Raw genomic sequence first — 19932 nt, 5'->3', positions numbered from 1 at the left:
GAACAAAAAATTTCACAATTTATATGGAAACACAAGACACCCCGAATAGCCAAAGCAATCTTGAGAACGAAAAATGGAGCTGGAGGAATCAGGCTCCCTGATTTCAGACTATACTACAAAGCTACAGTAATCAAGACAGTATGGTACTGGCACAAAAACAGAAATATAGATCAATGGAACAGGATAGAAAACCCAGAGATAAACCCATGCACATATGGTCACCTTATCTTTGATAAAGGAGGCAAGAATATACAGTGGAGAAAGGACAGCCTCTTCAATAAGTGGTGCTGGGAAAACTGGACAGGGACATGTAAAAGTATGAGATTAGAACACTTCCTAACACCATACACAAAAATAAGCTCAAAATGGATTAAAGACCTAAATGTAAGGCCAGACACTATCTAACTCTTAGAGGAAAACATAGGCAGAACACTCTATGACATAAATCACAGCAAGATCCTTTTTGACCCACCTCCTAGAGAAATGGAAATAAAAACAAAGATAAACAAATGGGACCTAATGAAACTTAGAAGCTTTTGCACAGCAAAGGAAACCATAAACAAGACCAAAAGACAACCCTCAGAATGGGAGAAAATACTTGCAAATGAAGCAACTGACAAAGGATTAATCTCCAAAATTTACCAGCAGCTCATGCAGCTCAATAACAAAAAAACAAACAACCCAATCCAAAAATGGGCAGAAGACCTAAATAGACATTTCTCCACAGAAGATATACAGATTGCCAACAAACACGTGAAAGAATGCTCAACATCATTAATCATTAGAGAAATGCAAATCAAAACTACAATGAGATATCATCTCACACTGGTCAGAATGGCCATCATGAAAAAATCTAGAAACAATAAATGCTGGAGAGGGTGTGGAGAAAAGGGAACACTCTTGTACTGCTGGTGGGAATGTGAATTGGTACAGCCACTATGGAGAACGGTATGGAGGTTCCTTAAAAAACTACAAATAGAACTACCATATGACCCAGCAATCCCACTGCTAGGCATATACCCTGAGAAAACCATAATTCAAAAACAGTCATGTACCAAAATGTTCATTGCAGCTCTATTTACAATAGCCAGGACATGGAAGCAACCTAAGTGTCCATCAACAGATGAATGGATAAAGAAGATGTGGCACATATATACAATGGAATATTACTCATAAAAAGTACTCATACTTTTTATTACTCATAAAAAGAAACGAAATTGAGTTACTTGTAGTGAGGTGGATGGACCTAGAGTCTGTCATACAGAGTGAAGTAAGTCAGAAAGAGAAAAACAAATACTGTATGCCTACACATATATATGGAATCTAAGAAAAAAAAAAAAGGTCATGAAGAACGTAGGAGTAAGATGGGAAGAAAGACACAGACCTACTAGAGAATGGACTTGAGGATATGGGGAGGGGGAAGGGTAAGCTGTGACAAAGTGAGAGAGTGGCATGGACATATATACACTACCAAACATAAAATAGATAGCTAGTGGGAAGCAGCCGCATAGCACAGGGAGATCAGCTCGGTGCTTTGTGACCACCTAGAGGGGTGGGATAGGGAGGGTGGGAGGGAGGGAGGGAGACGCAAGAGGGAAGAGATATGGGAACAGATGTATATGTATAACTGATTCACTTTGTTATAAAGCAGAAACTAACACACCATTGTAAAGCAATTATACTCCAATAAAGATGTTAAAAAAAAAAAAAAGATTTTGCGCTTCCTTGGTGGCGCAGTGGTTGAGAGTCCACCTGCCGATGCAGGGGACACGGGTTTGTGCCCCAGTCCGGGAAGATCCCACAGGCCACGGAGCAGCTAGGCCTGTGAGCCATGGCCACTGAGCCTGCACGTCCGGAGCCTGTGCTCCGCAACGGGAGAGGCCACAACCGTGAGAGGCCCGCGTACTGCAAAAAAAAAAAAAAAAAAAAGATTTTGAGGAGAGCATTAATAAAAATTTAAAGTGCCTCAAACTCACTGTTCATAGGATTTAGGATTTTGAGGAGGTCTTGGAGATGTAAATATGTTGACTCTTGTTTCTGTGGACTTCCACTAACAGTGGCTTATCATCTCATGTATTTATTGCTTAGGTCATTGCTGAGCTAGTGCCCAACGTGCTCTACACTGCTTCAGAATCTTTCTAAAACACTTATCTCTTCATGTCATTCCACTGCCTAACTTTCTTCAAGTATTCCTGTTGCCTGTAGGATGATTTCTTGGTGTGGCACACAAAATCTTTCATGATCTGACCCCAGATGATTCATTTAGATTTACTCTCTATCACTTCCACTTGTAGTGTATTCAACAGTCATTGAACCCTAAGTCCAACCCGCTTTCTTATACTTTTGTTCCTTGGCACAAAGTGTTCTTTTTGTCTGAAAGCCTTCCCTACCACCTGTCTATCTGGGGAACTCCTCACAATACTTCAGAGAAATGCTCCATACCTCCTCTTACAAAATTCCACAATTTACTACACAGATTTCAGCCACTCATCCAAAATCTCATTGAAATTTTAATATCCTTTTATTATAGCAATTAACATAGTATATTGCATTTATGTGTCTGTACATTTATTTCTCCATTAGATTATAAGCAACTTGAGCTCAGGGCTTGGCATAGGTGGTTATTTAGAAAGTGTTTGCTGGGATTTCCCTGGTGGCCCAGTGGGTAAGACCCCATGCTCCCAGTGCAGGGGGCCCAGGTTTGATTCCCGGTCGGGAAACTAGATCCCACGTGCATGCTGCAACTAAGAGTCCGCATGCTGCAACTAAGACCTGGCACAGCCTAAATAAATTAATTAATAAATATTTTTTTAAAATAGTGTTTGTTGGGCTTCCCTGGTGGCGCAGTGGTTGAGAGTCCGCCTGCCGATGCAGGGAACACGGGTTCGTGCCCCGGTCCGGAAAGATCCCACATGCTGTGGAGCAGCTGGGCTCATGAGCCATGGCCGCTGAGCCTGCGCGTCCGGAGCCTGTGCTCCGCAACGGGAGAGGCCACAATAGTGAGAGGCCCACGTACTGCAAAAAAAAAAAAAAAAAAAATAGTGATTGTTGAACGAATGAATGAACGGTGCTTTAACCCCTCAGTCTTTGAGCTCTGGGATTATATTTTTCCAGCTTTATTGAAGTATAATTGACAAATAAAAATTGTATATATTTTTTAAAAAAAGAAGAAAGTATATATGTGTTTAACTGAGTCACTTTGCTGTACAGTGGAAATTAACACAACATTGTAAATCAACTATACTTCAATAAAAAAAAAATGTGGCCATTTAACTGGGACTACTGTGCACTTGGCCTGAACCGTGGTGTATGCATCCCGTAAATGGTGGTGACGGGCGTCTGGAACAAAGACCCTCCCAACCCCAATACTCCTGTGACCCCTCCCTCGGAGGCAGGGACTCAGCTGCCCCTGGCCGAGGCCCCTCCAAGCCAGACAGACAGCCTCCTCTGGTCTCGGGTGCTACCCTCTGGGCTGGTGCCTCGGCCACCAGGGCCTCCCCTTGATGTTCAGCTGCCCGCATCCACCATCCTCACCCGCTCCAGCTTCTCCCTTCATCCCTGCCTCCTGAAGGCTTCTCCGTGATCTCTGGGTCCAGCACAGCCCAGCACCCTCAGTGGCCACGCTGTCCCAGGAGCCACCCACTCCTGGGCACGTTCCTGACATCTCTGATGTGGGAAGGGCCTGAGTTGGAGGACAGAGCCCGAGGACCTGGGCACCTGGGTTCCTTCTCAGTATGGATGGGCCCCCCAGATGCCAGGGGACCTGGGCATGTTGTTTTCTTTCTGGGGGCCTCAGTTTCCCCCGAAGCAGCAACAGAAGAGTTTATGTAACCAAGGGTGGGGTCCAGCTGCTCGCCGCTCAAAAGCCAATAAAGAGGCCAGGCTGGTGGAAAGGAAAGTTTGCTTTATTCTGGATGCCGGCAACTGGGGCTAGGCAGGTGGGTGGACGCCTGTCCAAAGGCCGACTCCCCCCCACACCCTGACAATCAGGGGGCAAGAGCTTGGAGGGGGCTACGTTCAGAAACAGCACAGTCAGCTCTGACTGTCACCTTGAAATTGGTCATCGGTGGTCTGACCACCATCATCTTGATTGTTTTCAGAATAGTTAGTCTTCAGTTCCAGGGTCGGTTTGTTCCCATTTCTTTGAGGCCAGTTCTTGGAATTGTGGCAGCTTAGGTCATGGCAACAGGCTGGTCATCATGTAGTTAACTTCTTCTACCTGTTGGCAGTTCCAGTGTCTACAAGACAGCTCCCAAGATATGGCTTAGAATATTATCTACAGCCCTTGAGAAGGAACTAAAGGTCCTTGACTCTGCTTAATGACTAAACGATTATTATTTGGTCTCCTCTGACTGTTTTCCTTTGTTTCTGCATTTTCTCGCTTCTCTGATTAAACTTATTCTTTGGCTAAAGTTTTTCCACTGACAAAGGTGGGCGGAGGACATGGGGGACAAGGACCATAGGGCCCTGCTCCGTTTCATTTAGACAAGTTCAGAGTTGTTTGCAGCCTGTTCCTCCCCACGCTGGGCATCCTCAGAGCCCCTCTCATAAATCCATGCCCTCTCCCCATCCCAGTCTGGCCCCTCAGAGCAGAGTTTGGGGTGCACAGACACGCTGCAGAAGGAAGGTTTGGGGGGACGGCTTTGAAGACCCCTGGACTGGGCGATGTCGAGGGTTCCCGGCCGCGCTGACCGTCCAGGGCCGGGTGACACGGGTCCGGCTGGCATTGCTGCAGCCGGGTCACGCGGAAGCAGTATCTTCCCTTCCACGCCTCCTCTGTCACCTCTGTGCCAGAGACGGTCAGGACCAGCCCAGAAGCCTTCGCCCGCCTCACAGTGGGCCCTGTGTGTCCCTGCCCAGCCCTGCACCCCCAGGCCCGGCCTCTGTTTTGTACACAAACACCCAGGACAGGGCGTTGGAAACCTGCGGGCTGGTTTTGTCTTTCCAAAAACAATGCCCTTTTTTTTCTTAAAGGCACCTTTGCACACTCAGGTTGGGAAGGTAAGTAGAGGCCCTCAGAGAGGGCTGGAGGAGATGGGAGACCACAGCCCTGCATCCCACCCAATACCTGCATGGGCCGGAGGGTCCCCCCTGCATCACCCTGTCCAGCATGGTGCCTGCCTGCCACACAGCACAGCGGGCTGAGTGACTGTTGGCTAAGAAAAAAATAATGAATGAATCTTGACACAGAGCCCCTAAACATCACCCTAGCTTTGACTTTTTTTTTTTTTTTTTTTTTTTTTTACTTTTTTGAGATTGTGTCCCTATCAGGGCAGAGTCAAGGAGTGATTCAGGGCACAGGCTTGAGCCAAAACACTGGAGTTCAGATTCTCTCTTGGACAAGGTAATGAGCCTCTCCCGTTCCAGTTCCCTCCTTCCTGAAACGGGGCTCTGGATGGAGTCTGAGCAGGGCCATTGGGAGCGTTGGTGTCTAGACCCTAAACAGAGCTGGGCACAGGGGTGACACCAGATGTGTCAGCAAGTCCCTTCTTCATCATGGGTTTATTTATTTATTATTAAACGCCATGGAGGCAGTGAATGCTGGACTTACAGCTGGCGTGCTTTTCTCAGCCACCCAAGAATGGGCCCTGTGGGGTCGTGCAACCATGTTCTGCCCACGGTCATATGAGGGGAAGTTGCTGGGGGCTGCTTTCAGGCTGGCCTCTAAAGCCTCTCCTCCCAGCCTGCAAGGTCTCAGCCCGTCCTCTCTCTGGAGCAAAGGGTCAAACGGAGGGCTCTGGGGCCCTAGAAAACAGCGGGACCCCCAGAGGGAGGGAACCTTGGTCCCTGAATGACCCCATGGAACACAGCCCAGCAGCCCAGATCAGCCTGGGACACAGAGAAGAAATAACTCTTTATTGTGTTGGCTGAGGTCTAGGGAGTGTTTTATGGTGTCTAGCATTATTTACCTAGTACGGCCATAATGTGAGACTACAGTAATCAATTCTTCTCAGGGCATCGCCAACTTAATCTTTTTTTTCTAATAAATGTTATCTTGGTGGGATTGTGTTATATTCTTGGTAGTCTTCTTTTCAACGCTATCTTTTGGCTACTTCACAGACAGTTGAGTTGGTCTACCACCCATTCTTCTCTTAAGTCACTAACAACCTAAAAATAAATGGCACCCAAAGCACTAAGTAGCACTAAGTAGAACACGTGGTTCCATCCACCCCTTTACGTGGCCCAAGGGCAGAGTTGGGACATGGCTGAGATGGGGACCATGGTACATGACCTCACCAAGGGTGTGAAGAGTTGAGAGGTACCCGGAGAAAACTCTAATTTGAAAGGACACATGCGCCCCTATGTTCATAGCAGCACTATTCACAATAGCCAAGACGTGGAAGCAACCTAAATGTCCATGGACAGAGGGGTGGATAAAGAAGATGTGGTACATATATATACAGTGGAATATTACTCAGCCATGAAAAAGAATTATTTCATGCCATTGCAGCAACATGGATGGACCTAGAGATGATCACACTAAGTGAAGTAAGTCAGAAAGAGAAAGACAAATACCATTTGATATCACTTATATGTGGCATCTAAAAAGTGATACCAATAAACTTATTTACAAAATAGAAATAGATTCACAGACACAGAAAACAAACTTATGGTTACCATAGGGGAAAGGGGGAGAGGGATAAATTGGGAGCTTGGGATTAGCAGATACACACTACTGTATATAAAACAGATAACCAACAAGGACCTACTGTACAGCACAGGGAACTATACTCAAGATCCTGTCGTAAACCATAATGGAAAAGAATCTGAAAAAGAGATATATGTATCACTGAATCACTTTGCTGTACGGCAACAATTAACACAACATTGTAAATCAACTAGACTTTAACTTAAAAAAAGAAAAAGAATTGTGAGGAAGGGCATCCCACAACCTACCTAGACGTCCTGGATCCTCCTTCCCGGCTCAGAGCAGCCCCTCACCCAGCATGCGCTTCCTCCCTACCTCTGGCTCCATCACCCCCTCCCCAGAGCCACCTGGCACAGCCCTGGAGTCCCTGGCAGTCCTTGGAGCCGACAGACGCAGGTCAGAAGCCTAGCTCTGCTCGGGACCAGCTGTGTGTCCTTGAGTAGACGACCCAGCCTCTCTGAGCCTCAGCCTCCTTGTGGGCAAGACGGAGACGTTAAAAGACAAATACCGTATGCTAACACCTATATATGGAATTTAAGAAAAAAAATGTCATGAAGAACCTAGGGGTAAAACAGGAATAAAGACACAGACCTACTTGAGAATGGACTTAAGGATATGGGGAGGGGGAAGGGTAAGCTGGGACAAAGCGAGAGAGAGGCATGGATATATATATACACTACCAAACGTAAGGTAGATAGCTAGTGGGAAGCAGCCGCATAGCACAGGGAGATCAGCTCGGTGCTTTGTGACTGCCTGGGAGGGTGGGAGGGAGGGAGACGCAAGAGGGAAGGGAAATGGGAACAGATGTATATGTATAACTGATTCACTTTGTTATAAAGCAGAAACTAACACACCATTGTAAAGCAATTATACTCCAATAAAGTTGTAAAAAAAAAAAAAAAGATGCGGTGAGCACTGAGGGAGCTCACAAAATGCCAGGGAGGGAAAATCTCTCCCTCTACCGTCTGATGTTCAGTGATTGGGGGCCAGAGAATTAAATGAACAGAAGGCAGATTAGCAAGAGAAAAGACAGAACTTTAACCTCTTGTGTACACAGCAGTTCACAGAAAAATGTGACTCAAGGAGACAGAATTTGGGACTTTTATACCATCTTCATAGGGGAAGGGGTGGGAGAGAAGGGTACTAAGGGGAAAACAAGTCATTTGCTTTGCAGAATGACAAGTGGGCCCTTAGGAGAACAGAGGGAGGGATGATCATTTTGTGACAATGTTTGTTAGGTGGTGTCTTATCCAAGTGAAGACGTCTTGACTTTTTCTCTCTGGTGATAGGAGTCAATCTTCCCTGGTTATAAAACCCCCGGGGAGGAGATTTGACAGCTGAATTCTTTTGGAAAGCTCTGCTTTTAGGCAGATAAGGAGAGTTTTTAAGAAAAACAAAAAACAAACAAAAAAAAAACGATCCCTGGTGGTGTATCCTGGCTCATTCGAAAGTCTGTAAGACCCTCGGCCCATGGTGGGTACCTGACTCAGGGCTCTTCCCATGCCGACCCACCCAGTGTTCCTTTGCCCCGTGCTTGGTCCTTTTCCCAGTTTCCTACTCTCCCATCCAAACTGTCCCGTTCCCCATCCCCTACTACCATAGCCCCATTCCCTGTGCTGTGAGCGAATACACTCACGTGAAGTCCTGCCAAGGCGCACGCCAGCTGGTCCCCGGCCTCGTCCAGGCACTCGTTCCCTGGGGCCTCCGGCTTCCACCTTGTCACTCGCCCGCCACCGTATTGTTCTCATCTAGTCATTCAAAAAACGTGCCTGGAGAGGCTTCTCCCTGCCAGTCCCTGGGCTGGACCCCAGAGTGGCAGGGATCAGGCAGACCACCCTCTGTCCTCTAGGCGCTCTTCCCAGTGAGGGAGGCAGACAGACACACGGACAGTACAGCCTATGCCCAGGAGCCCACGGGAGCTCAGAGGAAGAGCGGGGCTGGCATGCTCAGTATCTTGTTGGTACCAGGAGATCTGGGTCCACGGAGGGATGGGAAGGAGGGAGGGAGGGAAGGAGGGAGGAAGGATGTCCCTCCATCCACCTTTCTCCCCTCTGGACGTGTTCGGGGTCCAGCCCCTCCCCCCTCCCCGCTCCCCCAACCCCCGTTCCATGTCAGCCTCTCAGATGATCAGATATTCCAATAGCCACTCCTGCCCGAAAAACTCTCGCCAGATAACCCCTTTCCCTTGTAATTGAGTTTAAATATTGATCCGCCCAATCAAGGCAGGTTAATATGCAACCCAGCTGAGCTCCCAGCCGCCAGGCTCCCTTCCCCAGAGAGCCCTGGGCAGCCCTGGGGCATGGCCTTCTCTGGAAAGCGTGTTCATGTGGGGGCTTGGGCTGGGGGCTGTCCAGGCCTGGCTCTGCCCCTGAGGGGCTGGTTCCCCGTGACGGAGCCAAGAACCCTCTCCAAGCTAAACCTTGGTGCCTCTGCCTACAGCACAGAAACCCCAGTACCTGCCCTTCCCAGCTCACGGACTAGGTGAGGGCGGAACACATGGACGGTTTGGGCCCTGTCCACTGCTCTGGCCAGGGCAGGATGCAGAGGGAGAAGCACTTCTGCTGGTTCCTGCACTCAGCTGGGAGAACAGCTCTCCTTTAGGGGCTCTGCTTTGCTGGCGTGGAGTGGATACTCTCAGGCTCCTGGGGGTTTGGTCCCTGTGAGTCAGCCCCTGAGGGCCCATCCTCTCCGACACCCTCCTGGTGGACTCTCCAGCCCACAGGGCAGAGGCCCAGAGAGTGTGCCCCCGTCCCCGACTGGTGACTTTCTCTGATCTTCCATGGGGACAACCATAGTCAGTGACATGGGAGCTGCTGCAGCCCAGGACTCAGGAGAAGGGCTCAGTGTGGCTGCCACGCCTGGTCCAGAGCAAACAGGGGAGTGGAGAGCCGGCAGCCTCCACACCTGCAGCCAGAAGGCCTCCTGCCTCGCCGGGGATGGGGGGTTGGGGGCAGAAACAGGTTTCACAACCCAAATCAGCTTCCCCCAGACTGAGGATGGATGATCCCAGAGCTGTGACTGCACTCCTCAGGTTCTGGTGACCTTTGTGTCTGCTGACCTAACATTCTCCAGTCACGCCCACCCCTCTGCCACCACCCCCCTCGTAGCTCCCACCCAGGTCTGCACCCTGGATGACTTGGATGCTTCTTCAAGAGGGCACAGTCCTCCAGGGAAGTGGTTTTCAAAGGGTGGTCCCCCCACCAGCAAACAGCACCCACTGGGAACCAGGGAGAAATGCAAATCCTCAGTCGTTCCCCATCACCTCTGCCTCGCTGAATGGGAGACAGCGAGTGGGACCCAGCCCTGTGCCTTACGAGCCCTCCCCCTTCCCGGGGAATCTCAAGCTTAGGACACTGGTTCTCAGCAGGGGCTGCAAAGTTACCACTCCCCACCAGGGCCATTCCCAACTCTTTACCTAAATTAAACCCATTTAATCTCTAGAACAATCCTAGGAAACAGGCATCATTAGTCCCCTTTTATGGATGAGGAAAGCAAGGCACAGAAAAGTTGTCACTTTGCCCAGGTGACGAAGCTAAAAGCTGACTTGGAACCAAGGCAGTTACCCACTGCTTCAGGGTTTCTCAAAGTGTGGCCCCCGGAGCAGCAGCATTGCCTGGGAACTTTCTATTTATTTATTTATTGGCCTCACTGCACAGCATGCGGGATCTTAGTTCCCTGACCAGGGCTCGAACACACACTTCCTGCAGTGGAAGCACGGAGTCTTAACCACTGGATGGCCAGGGAAGTTCCACCTGGGAAATTTTTAGAAATACAAAATCTTAGGCTCTAGCTCAGATCTACAGAGTCAGAAACCCTGGGTGTGAGGAGTCTGTTGAACAAGATCTCCAGGTGACTCTGATGCAATTTGAGGACCATAGTATCCTATCCAATTTGAGGATCACGGCACCCCATCCTGCTGCCTGAAAATGGGGCATCACAGGCAAGTCATCCCCAAAGCCTCATGCCCACATCGTGGCTAAGGGAACGTTTGCTGGAAATGGAGCATTTGTGGTGTGGCCCCGCTCCTGCCCAGCTAGGATGTGCCTGGTGGGGCTCGCCTGCCTGGACCTGGCTGGCTCTCTTGCAGATTGACGGGCAGGGGAAGCTACTGCTGAGCCCGGGCGGCTCTAGGTTCCAGCCGCTGGAATGCCTGCCCAGGGCAAGCCAAGAGCACTGCTGGGGACACACCACCGGGCTTGTTATGCCCTGCTGCTCATGTCTGAGTTCCCTGCTGGGGCAGAGGCCTCACAGTCATCTGGACAGCCAGCAGCCAAAGCCAGAAAGAAAGATAGGGTGATGCGGGGTAACCCCCAGGCTCCAGCCCCGAATGGCTCTGAGGCCTTGACGAGCTCCTGAGTTCTTCGTGGCGGTGCATGGGCTTCTCATTGCGGTGGCTTCTCTTGTTGCAGAGCACGGGCTCTAGGCGCTCAGGCTTCGGTAGTTGTGACACACAGGCTCAGTAGTTGTGGCTCGTGGGCTTCAGTAGTTGTGGCTCACGGGCTCTAGAGTGCAGGCTCAGTAGTTGTAGCGCACGGGCTTAGTTGCTCCACGGCATGTGGGATCTTCCCAGACCAGGGCTCGAACCTGTGTCCCCTGCGTTGGCAGGTAGACTCCTAACCATTGCACCACCAGGAAAGTCCCCAACTCTGAGTTTTTGAACCCAATCCCACCCACCTCTTCTTAGTTTAAGGACCTCCACGGTTGTGTCCCACTATGCTTAGAAAACAAACCAGGGCTTCCCTGGTGGCGCAGTGGTTGAGAGTCTGCCTGCTGATGCAGGGGACACGGGTTCGTGCCCCGGTCCAGGAAGATCCCACATGCCGCGGAGCGGCTGGGCCCGTGAGCCATGGCCGCTGAGCCTGCGCGTCCGGAGCCTGTGCTCCGCAACGGGAGAGGCCACAACAGTGAGTCCCGCCCGCTGAGACCGTGTGTGAGCCTTGTCAAAATGCAGGGCACAGCCCACCCGTGGGCTGGGAAGTCAACTTGGCAGGTCAGGACCCACATTTCTGAAGAAAAGGTGAAATGCAATCGTTCGAGTATTGTTTTGTGAGACTCTTGTTCATAGGTAGGTGAGCGTGTACTGGGTAAGATCGTAAACCCAGAGAATCACAGCTTTATCTGACCTGATCCCCGATCTCCACCTGTTTACTCCAAGCCCCCCATGGCGTCACTCTCCTTTGGATCTTGGAAAACATCAAGCTGTCCCCCGCCCCGGGACCCTCATCCCAGCTGCTCCCTCCTGTCCCTGGGAGCCTGGTCCTGCCCAGCCTTGTGCTAGGCTGTGCAAGGTCACATGGTGGCCTTGGGTTAGGCGGTGACAAGCATCTAGGGTGGTGGCCACTGCAGATGTGCCCCCAGCAGGGCTCAAAACAGCTCACCCACTGATCAAGCTTCAAAGACCTCAGGCCTCCTATGAGGATGGTACTATCCAAAAAAGAAAAGAAAGAAAGAAATAAAAAGAGAGAGAGAAAATGAGTGTTGGTAAGGATGTGGAGAAATTCGAGCCCTTGTGCACCACCGGTGGCAATGGACCATAAGATCCAGCAACTCCACCTCGGGGTGGGTGTGTATCCAGAAGTGAAGACAGAGACCCCAACAGATATTTGCACACCCATGGTCACGGCTGCATTATGCACAATAGCCCAGAGGTGGAAGCAACCCAAGTGTCCACGGACAGATGGATGCATACACAGCATGTAGTGTGTACAGACAGTGGAATATTATGCAGCCTTAAAAAAGGAAATTCTTGGGAATTCCCTGGCGGTCCAGGAGTTAGGACTTGGCGCTTTCACTGCTGAGGGCACGGGTTCAATCCCTGGTTGGGGATCCCACAAGCCTCGTGGCACGGCGGGGAAAAAAAGTAAGGAAATTCTGACACAGGGTACAACGTGGATGATCCTTGAGGACATGATGCTGATTGAAATCAGCCAGTCACAAGAGGACAAAGACTGAAAGATTCCACTTACATGAGGTCCCCAGAGGAGCCACCTTCATAGAGACAGAAAGCAGAAGGGTGGGTGCCAGGGCTGTGGGGAGCGGGGTGGGGGGCAGGAGCTGCTGTTTAATGGGACAGGGTTTCAGCTGGGGAAGACGCAAAGTTTCTGAAGATGGACGGTAGTGATGATTGCACAACAGTGTGAATGTACTTGATGTCGCTGGATCCTACACTTGAAAATGTTGAAGATGGTAAATTTCCTGTTATATGCATTTTATCAATACAAATGAAAAAAAAATTAAAAGGCCAGAGGTCTGAGTCACAGAGGTTTCTTACAAATGAGTTTTATTTGCTTTCTGACCCAAGCACAGAACCCCAAACAGATCTCTCGTCTGCACAGTGGTACAGTTAACAAGTGCAAAATATGCTTTATTTCGGGTACAAAACGTGGCAGTGTGACAACTTCTGCTTCAATGCCCACTCCCCCCACCCACGCCATGACCCATCCCGCTGCCGTCACACCCACCTGACCCATCCCAGGGCCACACCACCCCAATCAAGACACCCACCACCTTTAGAGAAGAGTCACCCAATCTGGAGAAAGGTGAGGAAGTGGCATTTTAAGAAAGAAATCACTTTCAATACAGGAACATTGGCGAACACAGTAAGCAAGATTTTACCCAGCAAGGGGAGGGCTGGTGGGAGGCCCACAAAACAATGCCCTTCTCTGCTGTCCCCACCCAGGGCGTGGAGCCCAGGGATGATGTCAGCACAAGAGTGAGTGCTAAGGACGAAAGGGCTCCACCTGCGCGTCTGGGGCGAGAGCGTGCATGTCTGGATGTGGGATCCAGACCCCGGCTCAGCCCACCAGTAGTCGTAGGACCCTGGGCCCCTGTCTGATTTCTCAGTCTTGATCTCCTCACCTGGAAACCAGGCTTCGGGGGCCTCAGAGCCGTGGGGAGGCTCAAATGAGACAACGGCAAAGCACAGAGCACAATGTGTGACCCAGGCGAGGCCAGCCAGCATCAGCAGCTGGTATTAACAGAGGACCGGCCGCAGGCTCCGGCCATCTGCACAGCGAGCGAAGGAGCCAGGGGGCCCAGAAAGGATGGCCAAGCCACAGGGAGGTGGCCCCATCCCGGCTGGACCTCCGCACGAGGAATTCACCCCGTGAGGCTGCCTGGGGGCTGGCTTCTCCGGGGGCAGAGCTGGGAATCGGGCCCAGGGAACCCTCTGCACCAGCAGGCTGAGGCCGCCACAAGCGGGGCCCTCATCAGAGGAAGAGCAGCAGATACGTGCGGAGGAAACTGCGGGACCCCAAGGAGCTGCGAGGTCCTCAGGGCACCATGGAGGTGAAGGTCAGGCTGCACCTCCCAGGACAGGGAAGTCCCAGTGACGTAAGTCAGCGGGCCGCCACCCACCGTGGCTCCGGGCCGGTCGAGGTCCCTCCCCACACCTGGCCCTCGGGACACCAACCCCCAGCACCCTGCCCTGGGGATCCAAGGGTCCAGCAGGGCTCCAGGGACTGGACAGCAAGAGGGAAAGGGCAGGAGCAAAGGGCTCTGGTTCCTGAGCGGCTGGGGCGGAACCGGTGGGGGGAGGGGCCGCGTGCCCAGCAGGCAGCAGGGGCTCAAAGACGGCTCAGCGGAATGACTCTCCTGCTTCAAAGCTCCGAACAAAATCCTTTTTTTTTACTATTTTTAAAAGTCCTTATTTTCTAGGATTTTCTTCAACATAATCCAGGGGGAAGAGTAACAGAGGTCTAACTCAGCAGTGGGCAGCTTTTCTGCAAAGGGCTGGATGGGACCTATTTTGGGCTTTGAAGGCTAAGAGGAGGTAAATCGATATAATGTCAGTATAAGAGAAAACAAGTTTCCGTAACGTTTTTGATGATGAAACTCAAAATATAACCGTTGAGTACATTTTTTGGTAACACAGGGATACTAATGGGAATGGAACAGGGCAGGGGTACAGGATGCCTTTCACTTCATTGGGTTCAGTGTTCACTGTCTTCAAAGCGACCACGAAAGCCAGCGGGCAGCTGCATTCAGCTCCAGATGAGTGGGTGTAGGGCGACCATTGCAGAGGCTGGGTGACGGGCACCAGGGCTAACTATATTCTTCTGCCTTTGAGAAAGGACTGCGGACCTTCCATGATAAAAGGCTTCCCTGGTCCCTGCTAGCTCCCTGTAGGCCACCCTCAGGGCTCCCCAGGATGAAGCGCACAGGACAGGCTGACACACTCCTTCTCCGGAGGGGGCTGGTCTGGCGGCCTGGAGGGCAGGGCGGCTCAGCCCCAGACTAAGCAGTGCCCGCCTCTCCCCACCTCACCCCACCAGCTGCCCTGCACAGAACAGCAAAGCCACCCCTCAGAGCTACTTCTTGGGGACACTGCCGCTAGAAGCGCCCCTACATGACAAGGGGGGGCCGCCCCTCAGAACTCAGCCGTTCCCCGAGGGCGCAGGAGGACGGAGAAAGCCCAGAAGCCTTTGCAGGGAGCTCTGGAGAGCTGGGCGGAGGCTGCAAGCGGCTGTCAGGATGCCGCTGGGAAGCCGGCCGGGGGATGGGGGGCGCGGCTGCCCAGCACCTCACGGCCCTGTCCCCACAGGACAGAGGGGAGAGGGCTGGGAGGTGACCAGACAGGGTGTACAAACATCTCCTATTGGCCAGCCTGACTGATGATGTCACACACAGGATACACAGCCCGAGGGGGCACAGAGTACCTGAGGCAGCTTCAAGGAAGACCAACTCCACGGGCCTTGCTTTTGGGGTCCTGGTCGGATGACAGCTGCCAGCACTGTTCCCCGCCCCAGATGAGCGGGACTTAGGGTGGGCATTTCCCCTCGATTAGGGCAACTGTGCCTTAACCAGCTTCGTCAACAGAGTCTGAACCAGGAGCATCTCATAAGATCTAAAGAGAGCAGTTGTAATCACCGCATCTAGGTAAGCTGAGGATGCTCAGGGCTGCGCTCGTGGCAGATACAGGGGTAGGGAAAGGATCCAGGTGCATCCATAAACACACACATGCACACATGCACGCACGCACGCACACATGCATCTATAATGTAGACACATAGCCAGCCAATGGAATCCAGCCTCAGGCTGCAGGGAACAGCTGGCGGCCACTCTTAAGAGCGCTGATGGAGTCAAGTCAACCCGGTTGTGAGCTAGGCTGGATTCTTAAAGACACGGCTAAGATGCCATGCCTCACGCTGAAACATGTGCAAACCTTGCGGTGCGTGCACCAGCCCAAGTGGGAGCATCTGAGGTGCCAAGTACCACCAGGAAATACACACATGCACGCCACCTGCCCACAGTAAGACTCTGATGGTGGGAAAGACGGAAAGCCTTGCTGCCCCTCAGACTCACGGAGGACTGAGTCAGCCACGACCCCAGAGGCCTCCCGGAGAGGAGGCGAGACCAGAGAGGCAGAAGCCAAGTGAGGGTCTGGGGACCCAGGACCCCTGGCTCTTGGTCACCTGCCTTTCCATCTTCTCTGAGAGCCTGGGGGCTGCCTTCTTTTGCCCCGCTGACAGCAGCAACAGAGGCTTTTCCATTCTCCTCGTCAACTCGTTAATGATTTTCAGACCTTAACTTACTCAGCCCGCTCCTGACGCCACTCTGGACCTGGAAACTGGTGACACACTGTTCAGGCAGCTCCACTGTGCTCCCAGGAAAGGCCCCTCTAGGCTCACAGCTCTTTCCAAGAGGCCCCCGGGCAGAAGGTCACCAGGGCAACATGTGACCTTCGCTTAGCACCCCAAACCAAGATGTCGACCTCCCTCCCCCATCCTGCTCTTTCCAAAGGCCCATCAGCCCTTCCCCCATTCCAAAGCCCGTGTCTTTATTATAAAGGTGCAACTCGGTAACCAGGAGAAGGCTCATCACAGCCTTGCAAACAGACACCTGCCCAGCAAAGAAATGTGATGGCCTGAGAATAAAGCACTCAGCTTCAGGTGACCCGAGACAGCGGCCCTCTGCGGATCCCTTTTAAAATGTGTTGCTGCCGAGAAGCCACCGCCTAGAATACGTGGGGGCAGCGGGGACAGTTCTGGGAGGGGCTGCCTGTCCAGCAGGCCCAGACTCTGGACTCGGAGCTCACAAGAAAGACAGTGGACAGGAGTGGGAAGCGCTACAGCTTTTCTGTACTTTAATAAAATGAACAAAACAGAAACAAAACTCAAAAACCTACAGCTAGCTCAGCTGACCCCTGTGGAAGGGACGAGCTGCTGATTTGGGCAGCGAAAACATTTTGGTACCAAATGGCTATGTGTATTCTTTTTTTGTATTTATTATTTTCTACTTCTCTGGAAGCTACAAGACTGAACTCTAACCACTAGAAGATAAGCAGGGCAGATGCAGTGTGCATTCCAGAGAACAGAAGGCTCTACCTACAGCAAACTTAAGGTACCAGATCTTGATTAGACCCTCATCTGGAATGAAGAAATGAAAATAGTAGCCTACCACATTTTTAGAATTAAGATTTCAGCCTGCCATCACTTGGGTCTGGGTAGTGGCATCTCTTGGGTCTAGTGAATAGCAGACACCTTGAAAGGCCGGCAGTCACAAGATCGACCGTCTAGTCCTTGATCTGGGAGACCTTGAGCAAGTTATTCCACTTCTGTGTGACTCTGTCGCCTTAAAAAAGGAAATGACTGGTCTTGATCCCCCTAGAACTGACGTGTGGAGCTACACACCCAGAAAGGTTGCAGAACATCAGAGAGTGACGCGACCCAGTACTGTTGAGACAGGGAAAGGGGGAGACAGCAAGAAGAGAATAGAAAGCCAGGTGTAAAAATGGGGGAGCCAAACGTGGGCTGAGTTTAAAAAAAAAAAAAAAAAAAAAAAAAAGGTGAGCTTCCTAATGACAGCCCCATGTTGCAGAAAAAAAGATCCAGTAAGAATCAGGGGCCGTTAGCAATGGTATGAAGGCAATTCTATGGGGATTCCAATAGTCTTTTCAACAACTGGTGCTGGGACAGCTGGATATCTACATGCAAAAGAATGAAGTTGGACCCCTACCTCACACCATATATAAAAATTAACTCAAAATTAATCAAAGACTATTGGAGAGCTAAAACTATCCAAATTCTTAGAAGAAAACATAAGCATAAATCTTCTTGACCCTGGATTAGGCGATAGTTTCTTACATAGGACACCGAAAGTATCAGCAACAAGAGAAAAAACAGGTGTCTTAGACATCAATAAAATTAAAAACTTTTGCCCTTCAAAGGTGGTCCTAAGAAAGTGAAGGCAACCCACAGAAGTGGAGAACATTCCGACACCTCATACATCTGATAAAGGACCTGCATCTAGAATATATACAAAGAACTCATACAACTCAATAATAAAAAGACAAATAAGCCAACTGAAAATAGGCAAAGGAGGTGAACAGACATTTCTCCAGAGAAGATGTACGAATGGCCGGTAAGCACATGAAGAAATGCTCAACATCATTAGCCATCAGGGAAATGCAAATCAAAACCACAATGAGACACCACGTCACACCCACTGGGATGCTATAATCAAAATGACAGATAGTAGCAAGTGTTGATCAGTATGTAGAGAAACTGGAAGCCTCATACGCTGCTGATGGGAATGTAAAATGACGCAGCTGCTTTGGAAAACAGTCTGGCAGTTCCTCAAAAAGTTATTAAACATAGAGTTACTATATGACCCAGGGATTCTACTCCTATGTATATTCCTAAAAGAAAACATAGATGTATACCAAACCGTGTACAAATATGTTCATAGCAGCATTATTCATAATTAGCCCCAAGGCAGAAACAACTCAAATATCCATCAAATGATGGATGGATAAACAAATGTGGTAGAGCCATAGCCATAGAATGAAACATTGTTAAACTATAAAAAGGACGGCAGTACTGATATATGTTCAATATGGATGACCCTAGAAAACACTGTGTTGAGTGAAAAAAACAGCTAGTCACAAAAGACCACATATTGTATGATTCCACATACGTGAAATGTCCAGAATAGGTCAACCCATAGAGAAAGAAGATTTGTGGTTGCCTAGGATTAGAGGAATTGTGAGGAAAATAGGAGAGTACTTGCCAAGGGTGCAGGGTTTCTTTTAGGGATGATAAAAATGTTCCAAGATCGATGTGGTGGTTCTGTGAATTGACTAAAAAATCATAGAACTGTACACTATAAACGGGTAAATTGTACAGTATGTGAATCATATCTCAATAAAGCTGTTATGTGCCCCTCTCCCCCAACCCCCAAAAAGCAGAGGGAACCAGAAGCCTGTCCTTACACCGTAGGACACCACACCCGTTGTCCCAACACAGTTATTGCTAGAGCCCCTTTCACTCTCAGAAGTGTCCTGGTTTAGATGACAAATTTATGTCATTACCCTATCACTAATGTGGTATCAGGCAGGTGGCTTTGCCCCTCTGGGCTTTGGCTTCTCCATCTGTAAAACAAGGTCTACCCATTCTGATCATCTCTATATTCCCCCAAAGCTCCACTTTAAAAGCTGTCAAGCCCTACTCAATTGGTCACAGCCCTCACCATGCTTTGTAAGTTGAATTTACATGAGCAAAGAGTTGAAGCCTGGGGCCAGTACAGATCAGTGGGTCCCAGGAAACAGAGACAAAGACTAATTCCTGAGTCTGATATTCAAATTTCCCCAAAGTTAGGCCACTAAGAAAGGTGATCCAACCATTCCAGTGCAGGTGAAATGCCCCAAACACACCCTCTACAAATGAAAAAAGAGAAATATTTAAAGGGGAGCCCTCCCAGAAGATACAATGTCTCTAGGAAGCTTGGCAAGTTTGGAGGTCTTCTCTAAATGGGATTTGGTGAGTCCATCCACGAGGGCCTGGTGTCGGGATAGTCAAGGTCATGTGATCCTACAATGGAATGCTCATTTCCTGGTCCTCCTTTACCCACGATTGCTTAGGAAATAAAATTATATCGAAGGAGCTCAAGAGGAATCATTTGGTTCTCTTCCCTTTTATATTCATGAGAATGTGCCTAAAATTAGTCTTTCTAGCCTCCCCCTGTCCCTCCCAAGGGCCTTAGAACTAGGTCTGTGTGGCGTGTCTAGCCCGGCAGTGAAGAGATGCGAGCCCACCTCTGGGCTCCGAGCAGCAGCAGACCCTTAGAATCAAGGTAAACGTGAAAGAAGCAGAAGGCACAGGATAAACCCAACTCCCATCAATCCACCCAGTAACAGGAAAGACGGATGCTCACCAGGGTCACTGAGACGGGAAACCGACACGAAGACAGGAGAACAGTCGCAAACCCCCATTTCGTCAGCAGCCCCATCACCGAGCCAGTTACCAGAAAAGAGGGCGAAGGCAGGGACCAGTACAGGTGGCACC

Source organism: Mesoplodon densirostris, chromosome 8 (assembly GCF_025265405.1).
Source record: "Mesoplodon densirostris isolate mMesDen1 chromosome 8, mMesDen1 primary haplotype, whole genome shotgun sequence".
Taxonomy (NCBI): Eukaryota; Metazoa; Chordata; class Mammalia; order Artiodactyla; family Ziphiidae; genus Mesoplodon; species Mesoplodon densirostris.
The sequence above is the reverse complement of the archived record's forward strand: the minus strand, read 5'-3'. Positions refer to the sequence as shown.